The sequence below is a fragment of the Pteropus medius genome, unplaced genomic scaffold (assembly GCF_902729225.1).
Source record: "Pteropus medius unplaced genomic scaffold, Ma_sr-lr_union100, whole genome shotgun sequence".
Classification (NCBI taxonomy): Eukaryota; Metazoa; Chordata; class Mammalia; order Chiroptera; family Pteropodidae; genus Pteropus; species Pteropus medius.
The window spans coordinates 21925102-21938958 of NW_024349803.1; the positions used below are offsets into that span (position 1 = coordinate 21925102).

General features: G+C 43.8%; 1 protein-coding gene across 2 annotated transcripts in view; it reads left to right on the plus strand.

The window, feature by feature from the left end:
• The first annotated feature begins 433 nt into the window (after positions 1-433).
• Positions 434-13857, plus strand: part of RAD54L2 (RAD54 like 2) — an 88286-nt gene continuing 74862 nt past the window's right edge. For both annotated transcript variants that reach the window (XM_039837892.1, XM_039837891.1), the window contains exon 1: positions 434-653. The gene's annotated coding sequence lies outside the window, so the exon portion shown is untranslated. The remainder of the gene's footprint in view (positions 654-13857) is intronic.

Below are 13857 nucleotides of genomic sequence, written 5' to 3' on the forward strand. Positions count from 1 at the left end.
CCTGTGTAGGAGGCGATAGTAGTAGTAGCAACAGTCATCGGTAGCCTCGGAAATGACCATGCCCTAGTGTTGAGCATATCTCCGCGCCAGGCACCTTCATTCACCATCTCATTCAACGCTAACAGGCCTTGAAGGGGAACTGAGGCTCAGTTGAGGCACTAAGTGGCCGGCGTGCCTCTCTGGTGGCTGGAAGGGTGCAAACCGTTTCCATCAGACCTAGTCCTTGGAACCAGGTGGATTCCGCCCTGGGGTTTCCGAGCCGCTTTCACTCCCGAAACGGTCATCTGTAGCATAGACGGCGTTATCAGGGAGGAATCGTGGTCCCCCTGGCGCGTGGGAAGAACAGCCTCGGTCGGCTCTCAGCGGAACTTTCCTGTCGGCGGTGCGTGTTCCCGTCCGGGCGGCCGGGCGCGCGGGCCGAGAGGGGGACGTTTTCTGGCGCGGACCGCGAGCGGAGGCTGCGAGCGCCGCAGCCAAGAGGAGACTGACGCTCGGTCGGAGCCAGTCCGCGGCGCCCCGGCCTGCCGGCTGCTTCCCGCCTCGGCCGCCCCCGCCACCCCGGCCACCGCAGACCCCGCCGAGGCGGGCGCGGCGGAACGCGCGGCCACTGGGCCCTGTCTGGCCCGGCGCGGCCCGGAGCCGCCGCGCGGGAGGTGAGTGCCGGTGCTGGCCCCCGGCTCCCCATCGGGCCGCTGGGACCCGCAACAATGGGGGCCCAGTGGGGACACAGCCCGGGCCCCTGGCGCTCAGCGGCCTGCGACAGCAAGCCGGTTTCGGCGGCCCGGGCCTTGGGGCGTTGGATCCGACCTGGGAAACTCCGGTGGCCGGAGGCTTGGAGTGGGGGGTCTTAGCTTCAACCCGGGGCCTCGGCGGCTTGATATTTAGGATTTTTGTAGCGGAGGAAGGGAGTCATAGGGGCACGGAGACCTAACCCTGGTGGCGTTCGCTCTTAGTGCTTAATGAAGACGCCCTGGAGGCTGACCATAGCGGGGTGGGTGTAGGGGGCTTGCGTTTGGAATTCTAGGGGCCTCAGTGTGTTTGGTCCCCAAGGCGCATCGCGATGCGTCTTTCTCCCCGTCTCCTCCCCCCGAGGTCTGTGAACTTGGCTGACTGGGGTCTGGTTGGGGAGAAGAGGCATTGAGAGTTTAGCTTCTCCGAGGTAACTGGTGATTAGCCTCCTGGAAAGGCAGGAGCTCAGCTGGGCACTGGGGAGTTTAGCAAAGAGCTGTATTTTCCTTGGGCCCAGATACATCCTATCGAATGGTTCTCAGGCATGGAACTTGTCACAAGAGTGTCACTGTGAGTAGTGTTGGCTACCTAGGCGTTGGGATGAGGCGGGAGTTGTGATTTGGGGAGTGCAGAAGAGGGTTGGCAGGCTCTGAGGTTGGAGAATAGAATTAGCTTTATGTGGGCCGTGGTGGTGGCAGTCTGGGAGGTGAACAAGGGAACTTTGCAAAGGGGACTTCCTGATAGAGAATGACCTCTTACTGTGGGGGAGTGGGTGACTCAGATCTGTTAGAATTACAGTGCTTGCTAGTAGTGGATGTGCCTGACTATATTGGTAGCTGGGCACTGAGGTGGATGACGTTGGGGGGGCGTTTGGGGGCTGAGTTTGTTCCTGAGGGGAAGGTAGTGTGGACTATTCCTTCTTACTCCAAATGAGAACGCTAGCTATCATGAACCATATTTTAAGTAAAGAATTTCTTTGTGGTATGTGGATTCAAAGCTTTCCTCTGTTCATTTGTTTTCCTCCTTTGTTTTTGAATTGTGACTCATACTTTCTTTTCAGCACTGTGGCTATTGTTTGTAATGATAGACAAACTTAGATACCACAATATGTGTAATTTCTAGGGGTTTTCAGTCCAATTCTTATAAATCTAAATTAAGAGCTTGTTTTCACTCATTTCTATTTCATTGTTTAATGTGTACAATTTGAGAGATGGATGCGAAAACTCGGATAGTTTATGTTGTTAAAAGTTCTTTATATCCCTAAATCCATTTTCTCCAGCTGCCATGAAGTCAGGACGTTGAAGCTGTTGAATCTTAATGACTGTCAGCTCTCACAGGACGTTATCTTCGCTAGAAGGTATATATGTCGTTAGTCAATTTAGTCTGTACACTGTGTCTCATCTGTTATCATTGAAAGGCAGTTTGCAAACTCCAATTCTGAGGCCTGCAGCTGTACACCAGAGCTCTATATGTAGTATTTGGGTAAAAGTTGGATGAGATGTCAAACCCTTTATGGAAAAGAACAGTATCAGAGTCATTTCACCATATGAGTTTATTTAGACTGTTGGGAGATGGTAGTCTAGTTGGAATCTAGTATAAAGTTTCAGGTGAGATGTACAGTAATTCTATTTTTAATTGTACCGATAGTTCTGGGGATTGGTTTCTTCCTTTAATTTCTAAAAGTCATGTATTTTCCTTAAATTGTATTCTTTCTGTCTCTTTTAAATTTTCTATCTTAAGTCATTCTTTCATAAACAATTATCTATTGGATTATGCCAGGCACAGGGTTGGGCACCTCCACAATGGTGGTATTTTTGTCACTTTAATAGTAGTAGTTCAAAAGTGACTGTAGGTCTGTGAAGGAGGAAGTGACTTAGGTATATCAAGCTTCTAATCAGTAAAACCGTTGAATAGGTTTTTATAAAGTATTGATTTTGACTAGTAAACAATTGATTATCTTCATATATTTTCATGGAAAAAGTTTAGCTATGTCGTGTTCATTGTTTTGGGATTTTATTTATTTATGTTGTGTTTATTGTTTGGGATTTGGCATTATTTTATTTAAATACATGTGTTAACTTTAAGTACTCTTACAGACAAACCACAAGGTAAACATTTCATTTCTGTATCTGGATGAGCAGTAATTTAGAACTACTGCATATGTGCTCAGGTGCCCCAGGATGCTGTCACACTTTCCTTTTCACTGTGGTTTTGGGAGCATGAAGGCTTTGCTTACCCCCTCTGTCCGGTTCACTGTTATGTAGGCTGGAAATGTCCACTGATCACTTGAAGTGCTGTTCCCTAGAACAGGAGGAATAGATCGAGGTAAGGCTCAGCCTGTTTGAAAGTGCTTGCCTCTTAATTTTTACTGCATAAAGTATAATGTAAATTATATTTGAATGTTTTCTGTTTTAATTATTAATACCCATTCTGATCTAGTAAAATGAAATTCTGTCCTTTGCTCTCTTCTCTTTCTGTGTATATATTTGGCCAAAAACAAATGAAATTTAAATCAAGACATTTAAAATCAAGAAATTTAAAATCAAAACATTATAGCTAAATACATTCTTTGAAATACTCCTAATAAAAACTAAAAAAAATAAAATAAAATAAAACTCGTTTATTTATTGCTTGGAAAGCAAAGCGATTGCTGAAGGAAATGTTTTTGACTCCCTTTTAGTCAAATGGATCAACTTCAGAAACTCTCGGAAAGAAGCTCTGAGTTTTTGATTTCATTGAAAACTTCTGAGGTGCCTAGTACAATGAGAGAACATGGGTTGTGGAGTCCTCCCGCCTCTCACTCTTGCTTGCTTTTTGACCTGGATAAGCTGGTAACCCCTGAGAGCCTTGTTTTTTTATTTTATTCAATTTTTTCATCTGTAAAATGGGCCTAATATAACCTTCTCTGCAGGTTGTAGTAAGGACTGGAGATGGGGTCAGGGCTGGCTGTTAGTAGGAGTAATGTAGTTAGTAGTAGTGGTGGCACTGTTAGTGGTAGCTAGAGGAATGTAGCTGGGTGCTGTGCATGGGTGAGGGGCTCAGTTTGTCTGGTGAGGAAGGCAGCCCAGTGTCTTCACCTGTTGGCATCCCGGACGGATGAGAGAATTGTCCAGGTAGTCTCTACCCACTACTGGTGGGTAGGAGTCCACACTGTACAAGTCCAAGGTCAATCCTGGAAGTGGTCAGATTTTTGGTAGTTCTATGAAGAAGCCAGGACGTAACTGTTTGGCATGTCCTTGTTTTGGGAACAGTGGGCATTCTCACCGACAGAGTGCTAGAGTATGCCAGGCGGCATTGTGTTCTGTGTGGCCCCCTTTCAGGATGTGTTTCTTTAGCTTTCTTCTGTTGGCATCAGAGACTTGACTTTGTTTTTTCGGCCTAGAAGGCTCCAGATGCCAGAAAGTCTCCAGATGTCATCTTTCTCTTATTTGAGCTACTTTGATAGAATCTAGTCCTCTGTTCAGAAATGTTTTTGATGAACACAAAGTTCACAGATTTTGTTATTGACTCGTTCAGTTTTATTTTTTCCCTGCGAGGGGAATGGGAGAGCAGGGAAGGTCAAGAGAAAAGTAAGTATGAGCCAGACAGAAGTGACTCAAAATAACTGGCCCTAAATCTCTTTTGGTCTTCCTTAGTCAAATCCCCACTCCATTCCAGGTGATCTTTAACTCCAGTTAAGAGTAAATAATATTCCTCTGGCCTCCACATACCATTAACATCTAGGTCCTGGTATGTCTCTACCTCCACATCTCACCAGCATCTTTCTAACCCAGCCTCTTTAGTGTCTTCTAGTTCCTCCTCTGCCACGATTCCTTTGGCCCTTATTGCTCCATCGTGAACTCTGGCCGGTCCCAGCATTCTCACCCTCCTGCTGACTATCCTCCTCATTCTAGTGCTTGTCTCATTCTTAGGCTTGAATTGATGAGGGATTCAGGAACCACTATGTCTTAAAAGATAAGCCTTCCTTGATTCTTTCCAGGTTAAGCTGAGTGCCACTCCTTTGTATGGCCATTGCATTCTGTGCCAGCTTTTTCCATAATCCCACTGTACTCTTAACTTTTGGTGTTTTTGTGTATATTCCATGCCTAGGTTGTGACCTACTTGAAGACAAGACCTTGTCTTATTTATCTTTATATCCCAGTGTCTAACCAATTCTGACAGAGTAACTACTAGTAAATGTTTGCTGAGTGAACAAATGAATGACCTCTGCGTATGAAATGACAGAAATCATTCTTTGTGCAGCTTGGTGCGATGAGAGTTCTGACTTCATGGCTGCATCTGATCTTTGTATTTCCAGAGGCACAAAGTGCCCCTGCCTTTATATTTCCAGGTTGCTAAAAGCAATTCTGAATTTTGCTGTGAAAATGTGTTGTTCATTCCACACGTTCATGGTTTTGAGACTGGGGACTGTTAACTTGCTCTCTTTGGGTCTTGCAAAAGTTTCCTTTGGAAGGGAATGTAACAGTTCTTCATTGGTATTATCTAGATCTTCCGTTGCCCACTGACTACTCTAAGCACTTTGTCCTCATGTGTGAAGAACATTGACTAGCCACTTTGGGCCACAGGGTCTCCAGACAGCTACGGCCAGCCTGGGAGTGGGTGATGGGTTTAACACTAGGGTGTTGTGACTTTTGTCAGCTGATAGACCTTTTGGAGACTAGCTGAGCTCAGTGTCACCATATTCAGGATGCTAAAAGACTATCTGACGAAACTTTATTTAGGAATATTGTGCTGACTCTGAAACCAATATATTAACTCTTTGTTAGTAGATTGTGTGTTCTGAGTTATTAACCTAGAAGTTATACAATTATGCCAATTCATTTAGTCAGCCTCATGGTTTTTAGTGGTAGAATAACTTGAAAGAGTAGACTAACTAAATTACTTTGATTTAATTTTCACAGTTGGTCAGGTTACATGGGAATCCCACTGAAGGCCAAGTGTGAGGAATTGTATTGAAGTTTGCATAATGCCGTTTTTCTTCCATGCAGTTGACAAACTTAACAGACTGCAGAAGAGAAAAGCATGAAAAGTGACTGCAGTTAGCTTAAAGATAAAAATTGATACGAGATAAAAAGGATAACTGAGACAAAGCATAAGGCACTTTAAATGTGGCAAGCAACTGTTAAATTGAAGTCTTTTTGCGAGTATTGTTGAGATGTTGAGAAGGAAGTTGTTGTAATATAGATTAGAAGAAATAAAAACGTGGACAATTTCAGCTAGCATAGGTACATCAGAGGTACTGGCACTCATTTAAGGTTTTATAGAACCATCGATGAAAGTTATATATAGGCAGAAATGGAAAACATTTGATTTACTTTGTTAAATACACTTTGCGTACGTATGATATTCTAGTTTATAAAACACTTTCCTACTTTATCCTCCCAACAGCCTTAAGGCAGATAGCCCCATTTTACAGAGGAGGAAGCATACACAAAGAGGTGACATGGCTTACTTTCAAGAGCACAAAGCTGGCACTCAATGCCAGGTTTTCTGATTCTAAGTTTAGGGCTGTTTTATGTCCTCATAGTGTATTGTTAGGGCTTCAGTTTGGGGTGACAATCACTCCTTATTCCAGGCTTCTGGTTAGTGGAGGACACATACAAGGAGGGCAGTACCACACAGGGAGTAGAGCCCCTGCTCTGTTAACAGCAGCCCAGGAACCCTGGAAGAACTGGGTGGGGGAGGAACCCAGAGGGTACCCCACCTTCCTCTTGATCACTCAGTGGTCAGGAGAAAAATCCAGAACCAGGTGGAGATGTTTTTGCACTTTAGGCCCAGTGACACAAGTAGGGTCTTCCTCCTAATGTGATGATACATAGAAATTGGAAAAAAAATGGATATTTGGGGAAGAATGCTTTAGGTGTGATTCTGGCTTGAGCTCAGTCATTGTACCTTCCAGTCCCACTGCGTCTCCTGGCCCATCGCTCCACTTTTCTGTTCCTCGCTGTTGCCTCCACCTCCCACTGTAGCTGGGATGCCAGTTGGCCGTGGTCCACAGTTTCAGTGCCGCCTTCCCCAGGTCCGAGAACCCTTGGCCTACCTGACTTCGTACTCTGTTTGCTCTGCCAGGTGCCAACCCTGGATTCTCTCCCCTGCCCCTAGATTGCCCAGTATTTCTGGGGTAGTCGGCACAATGGATTGTCTTGGTTGCCAGCAGTTCCCACTGCCTCACTTGAGCTGATCTCTCTCTGCCCCTCAAGGTCTCATTTCCCACAGCAGCTGCTCGCATGTTCCCCAAGGCGTTTCCCCCTCGCTCCTAGACCCGTCCTCAGTTCCCTCATTCTTGACTTCTGACTTCACTTTAGGGCTTATGTTCCCTAATTTTTTCCCCTTTCCTTTCTATCATGATACTTTCATCACTTAGAGTCTCTTGCTTCTGGAAAGCCCTTGACTTTTTTCCTGATTATACAGGTAATATATGAGCACAGTAAAATTCAGTCATTTTTAAATAAGGAAAAGATCTCATAATCCCACGTCTCACTGTTAGCCACCATTAAGAATTTGGTCTGTATGTATCCACATTTTCCCATTTTCTATGTAGCCACTTACATGTGTGTGAGAGAGAGAGGTGATTCCTTTGTACAGAAATGGGATCACAATGTATCTACTCTTCCGTAACGTGTTTTTTCTTTTCCATTTAATGCTTTCCTCCTAGGCATTTTCCCACCTTTGGGATATTCATCTAGTGTCTTTTAATGATTACATAGTATTTTGTTGTATATCAATTTAGTCCCTGGTGATAGACATATATCTTTGTATATCTCTGTATGCATTATGTATCTTTTTATTCTTTGTATACATCTTAGGATAAACTTCTACAAATGGAATTTCTGTGTCAAGGGTTGTGCATGTTTAAAATTTTGCTGGATACTACCCAGTAACTTTAAAAAGATTGTATCAATTTCTGTTTCTCCTCTAGCACTAAACATTATCAGTATTTTAATCTTTGCCAATTTGAGGTCTAGATAACTAATTTTTGTTTACACCTCCTTATTGGAGAGGATGAGCATTTTTTCATGTATTTATTTCATACGTATTGATTGATCGATTAATTGATTAATTAGTTATCTCCTTTCTAGCTTCTTCCTATCCTCCTTCCCCTCCCCTTTTTATTTTTACCTACATGCAGGGTGGAACCACAGTGACTTTGCTTTGCCCTGGGCCATCTCCTTCCTATCCCTGTCACTTTTATCCGAAATACGGTTTTACTGCCATTTCCTTACCGCCTGCTTTATCTATGTCTCTTAATCCTTTGTGGTCTGGCTTCTGGTCCTGTATTTCTCCTAAACACCATCTTTGAGTGAATTTCTTGTTGCCTGGACAGAGATTTTTTCCCTTGATGTTTGTCCTCCCTTGCTCTGACCAGCTCCCACCATCTTTGCCGGGAGGGAAACTGCACTCAAGTGGACTTTTTATTGTGGAAAATTTCAAACATATTCAACAGTAGGGAGTATAGTATTATGAGCCCCATGTACCCATCACCTGATTTCAACAATTATCAACATTTCTCCAATTTTTTCTTTCAATTATCCTCTCCACTTTTTTTAGTTGTTGTCATGTTCTGAAGCTAAATCTCAGACACTGTCACTGAGCGTGTCTCTAATAAGAACATTTTATTTAAAAAAATCTTTACCTTGCCATTTTCTACCCTAATAAAAATTAATAGTATTTCTTTATTAGTGGGGACTTGATTTTTAGAAACCACACCTGTTTCTTTTTACTTTTGGAATGTAGCTACTAGAATATTTTCATTTTTTAAATTTTCAATTAGAGTTGCCATTCAGTATTATTTTATATTAGTTTTAGGTGTACAGCGAGGCGATTAGACATTTATATGATTTATGAAGTGACTCCCCCCCAACTGGTATCCATCCACCTAGCACCATACACAGTTATTACAAAGTTGTAGACTATATTCCCTGTGCTATACTTTCCATCTCTGTGACTGTATTATAACTACCAATTTGTACTTTTTAATCCCTTCACCTTCTCCACCCATCCCCCTAACCCTCCTCCCATCTGGTGACCATCAGTTTGTTCTCTGTATTTATGAATCTTTTTTTGTTTTGCTTGTTCCTTTATTTTGTTCTTTAGATTCAACATATAAGTGAGATCATATGGTATTTGTCTTTCTCTGATTTATTTCACTTAGTTTCATACCTTACAGATCTATCTATGTTGTCACCAGTGGTAAGATGTCATTCTAATTTATGGCTAAGTAATATTCCATTGTATATGTATACCATGTCTTTATTCAGTTGTCTATTGATGGGTTCTTGCTTCCAGATCTTGGCTATTGTAGATAATGCTGCTACGAACTTAGGGATGCACATCTTTTCGAATTAATGTTTTGGATTTCTTCGGATCAGTACCCAGAAGTGGAATTGCTGGGTCAAAGGGTAGTTCTATTTAAAATTTTTTGAATAACTTCCATACTGCTTTCCATAGTGGCTGCACCAATTTGAAATACCACCAACAGGGAGTGCACGCAGGTTCCCTTTTCCCCCACATCCTCATCCATACTTGTTTGCTGACTTATTAATGATGGCCATTCTGACAGGTGTGAGGCGATATCTCATTGTGGTTTTAATTTGCATTTCTTTGATGATTAGTGACATTGAACATCTTCTCATATGTCTATTGGCCATCTGTATGTCCTCTTTAGAGAAATGTCTTTTCAGGTCTTGAGGACTTGATTTTTAATCCTCGCTCTGATACCTGATGTTTAACTTGGGCGATTTAGAAGCTTGTTTTCTCATCTCGAAATGTAGTAAGGGTAGTGGTGATAAGGCCGCCTTATAAGGTTGCGAGGTTGTCTCACTTCCACATAACATGCTTAGCAAAGTGCTTACCGAAGTGGGGGCTCAAACATTTTTTGTCTTTGCTCTCTCTTCATCCATCCATCCATCCATCCATCCATCCAACCATCCAGCAGATATTTATTGAACACACACATTAGCTAAAGGGGAGACAGTGACCTTGGTTTCTAGGATTCCGCAGTGTCTTGATTCTCTGCCTGCCTCTTAAATGTGACTTTTTATAACCCCTTCCTTTTGTCCCTCTGGATGTGGGTATAAGCCAGGTTTGTTGTTTTCTTCTGTTCCCTCTGTAGTCTGGTCCTCAGAGATCTAGCTCTTTCACTCCCAACCCTTTAGGCTTCCCAAGTGACTAATTCTGTAACCCCGATTTCTTTACCGAGCAACAAACACACATTTCACCCTGGCTTTTGGACATTTCTGTCTGGCCAGGGGAACGAGTGTAAAGTGCAGTAAAATGGGTGCAGACGAGGATTGCAGCTCAGTCTCAGCTACTAACTTCATGGCTCAGGCAATATAGTCGCTTCTCTTGGTCTTGGTGTCCTCTGTCAGAGGATGAAAGGGCTGGATTAGAGTCTAAAGTCCTATACAGCTTTAAAAGCCTAATAGTTGTGAGAAACTGGTTTCAGACATGTCCTGCTCAGCATACGTGGAACCACATCCATCATTCTCCCAAACAAGTTTCTGCCTTTCCCTGCCTGGCCTCCAAGAAGTCCAGGCTTCGCCTTGTGCTATGGCTTTGCCCTCTCATTTGGCCTCAGCACTAGGCCGGTTAACTCTGGCTAGTTCTTCAGTTAATCCTGACTCTTCCCAGAACACACCTTTGGCCCTTTTCAGCTTTGCATCTGTATTCACATTGTTTCTCCTGAACCTGTGTTCTGGCCAATTGAAATTGTGACCGTCTCTCTGGGATTAGTTCAGGTGACAGTTTCATCCACTTTGGAGGTGAGTCCTCCCTCTTTTGACTTTCATGACCAGTAGTGCATCAGTGACATTTCACAATATGCTTGGTACACCAGATATTTGCGTGCATCAGTTTTTCTGCCTTGTAGTTTGTAATCTCCTTGAGTGCCACATTTGCATCTTGTGTGGTTTTGTATCATATAGTGGCTAACACAATTCTTTGTACTTATAGTTTTGCAATGAACAGTGATTGAATAAGTGAAGTAGAGTAGACTTTGTTTCCAGTTAAGCACATTTATGGAAATGTTTTTAAACCATCACGAAATAGTATCGGTGATACTCATTCAGGTACTAATTCCTTGATCTCAGAATTCAGAGTCCTCTGCTTTCCTGTCCTGTCTCAGAAGTGGGAAGATTCTCTGACCCTTGGGTAATATAATTTAGCTTCTCCAAAGCCTGGCTGGTAATACTGTTGTCATGGAGTAGTAGCTAAAGGTATCACCAACATTTATTGAATGCTAACTTACCATGTGCTAGGCACTGTGCTAATTGCTTTGTTTATTCACTTAATTTAAAAACTAAGCTTCTATGAGATATTTACCATTATTATCCTCATTTTATAAATGAAGAAACCTAGGTTTAGAGAAATTAAGTAACTTCTTTAGTGTCCCATGGATAGAAAGTGGCAATGCTGGTGTTCTGACCCAGGCCTTCTCATCCCAGAGTCTGTATTTTTAACTGGTGTACTGCTTTTCTGTCCAAAACACGTTTACTGCCAGTTGGCTTTTATATGTTTACTTTCTAGCACTTAACCCTCATCAGATACCTTGCATGGATTTCTTCATCCTCCTCACCCCCTAAACCAGTTCTTCTTGGTTTGGTGAAGGGTATGCCATCATTTTTGCAGTCATTTCGACTTCAGGCCTCAGAGTCATACTTAATTCCTCCTTTTCTTCCTGTGCAGAAGATTCTGTTGAGTTTTCTTTGGTAATGTTTTACACCTGCTCCATTCTTCTGATTTCTTTGCTTTCCCCTTAGCCCAGGCCCCCCAGGTCCAGTCCCGGATTATGACAGCTGATTTTCCCTCCATTTTTTATTGTTGTTGAATTCCTTCTGAGAGGATTGCCTTTTACCCATCTCTCTCCACTTAAAAATTCTTGTGTGATTCCTGTAGCTGGGATTCCTAAAAGCCAGTTTTCAAATAGTGTCACATTCACCTAGGGGGCTTCTTTAAAGCATATACGTTAAGTCTTGACAATAACACCATGAGGTCGATGCTGTTGTTTCCAGTTTACAGATGAGAAGACAGGCTTAAGGAGACTGAGTCACCTGTACAAGATCACTAATAGTGGAAACTAGAGAACTATGTATTTTTAACTAGATCCCCAGATTCTGATGCCCTGACAGGTTTAGAAAACACCAGGCAGCCTTCAACCCCTCTGAGAATCCCCCCAAATGCTGTCTTCTGCAGTTCCAGTGACCCCCTCTGGCGAATGGATCTGAGATTTCTGTAGCATTTGCCTCTTTGCTGTGGGCTTTCCTGACAGCACACTCCCCAGGCTGGCTCTTTCCCTGCCCCTCTGTGCAGAGTCCTCCTCTCTACTCCCTCTCTCATGGGTTGGCCCATCCTTGGCCACCCTGACCCCACTGCACGCACTCTCTGAGCATCTTCCATATTTGAGGCTTCAGCTACCTGAATGTGGCAAGAACACTCAAGTCTGTATCTCTGACCCTACTCCATCTTTCAGGTGTTTCTGGCATTTCACTGGAACGACGCTGTATGTAGCCCTGGGCCATGGATTAGACCTTGGAGTCTGGAATTAGAAGTCTGGGTTGGAATCGAATCCTGCTACTCTCCAGCTGTGTAGTTAGGTCACTTAACCTCTCTAAACCTTAAATTCCTTATATGCGAAATGGGGATAACATTACTTTCCTCATGGTATTATTGGGAAGATTCAGTGAGAGAATGTAGATAAAACACTTAACAATTTAGTTAACATTTATGGAGCGCTTCCTGTGTACCCAATACTGTGATGGCTGCTGGCGAGACGGTGGTGAGCAAGGCTGCCCTCCTGGGGCACCAGTGGCTGCTGAAGTCTTACTGGTTTTGCCTCCTTAGCCTCTAACGTTCCCTCTTCCTTCTCATTGCCACTACTGTATGCAGTTCAGGTCTCATCACCTTGTGCTCAGACTGTTACAGTGACTTCCTACCTAATCCTGCCTCCATACAGCCACCAGTGTTCTTTTTAAATTGGGAATTCAGACGATGCCACTTCCCTGCGTGTGATCCTTCAGTGATTCCCGTTGGGGGCACATGACCTGTGGGAAGGATCTCATGAACACAGATACCGAGTCAACTCCTGAGCTCAGCAGAGAAGGGCTCAATGGCATAATAGTTACATCTGCCAGGCAGACAGGCAAGTGGTGCCAAGTGCCGCGAATTTGCCAATCCTTGTGTAGGACAAAGTTCACATTCCTTAGCAAGGTCCTCAGGACACTGCTGGATCAAGATCTGGCCTGTCTACTTCTCATCTCTTGTGGTCTCCCCATTTACTCCTCCCAACCTCTAGTTTCATAGAACTGTACTTCTGCATGTGCCATTCCCTCTCCCTGAGTGCTGTCATTTCTCTCTTCTGAAGGAAAGCTCTGTTTGTCTTTTAACATTCAGGTCTGCTGCCTCATCCGGGAAGCCTTCACCGACCTTTCCAGGCAAAATTATTTCCTTCTCTGTCCTGTAGAACCTTAGTTTGGTGCGCGATGCGCGCGTGCCGCCGCCGCGCAAAGCGATTGATTTATTGGGATCTGATGACGATTATCGATTTTGAGGATCTCCTGAGCGCCTGATTTCCGGACGATCGATGCGGCTTGATTGATGCCCTGCATTTCAGATAAATGGAATCCTATAATATGTGGCCTTCTGCGACTGGCTTGTTTCACTTAGCACAGCGTTCTTAAGGGTTGTCCACGGCGTGGTGTGAATCGCACCTCATCCCCTTTTACTTCTGAACGGTAAACCTTCCACTCTGCGGACACACTGCACTTTCACTGTTTGCCATTCATCAGTCCAGGAAGAACCTGAGTTGTTAGTTGTACTTGGCAGGTTGCTCACGGTGGATGTTTACAGACCTGTGTCAGTGCTGGATGGTCCCTGGAGGGCTCCAGTCATCGCTCTGTGACCAGGGTTCTCTCATCTGGTATCTTCAGTGACTACCAGTATCAGTCAATAGCAGATGCTTAGTTGGTATTTATGGATGAGTAATTTTATCTCCCTTTCCGGAAACCCTGATACTTGCTGCCTTTTCCATGCATCTCAGATCCAAGCCATGATTCCTCTGTGGAATGTCCTCTCCTCCCCTCCTCACTTGTCTGATTCTGCCTCGCTTCAGGGTTTGTCACAAGGTCTGCCTCC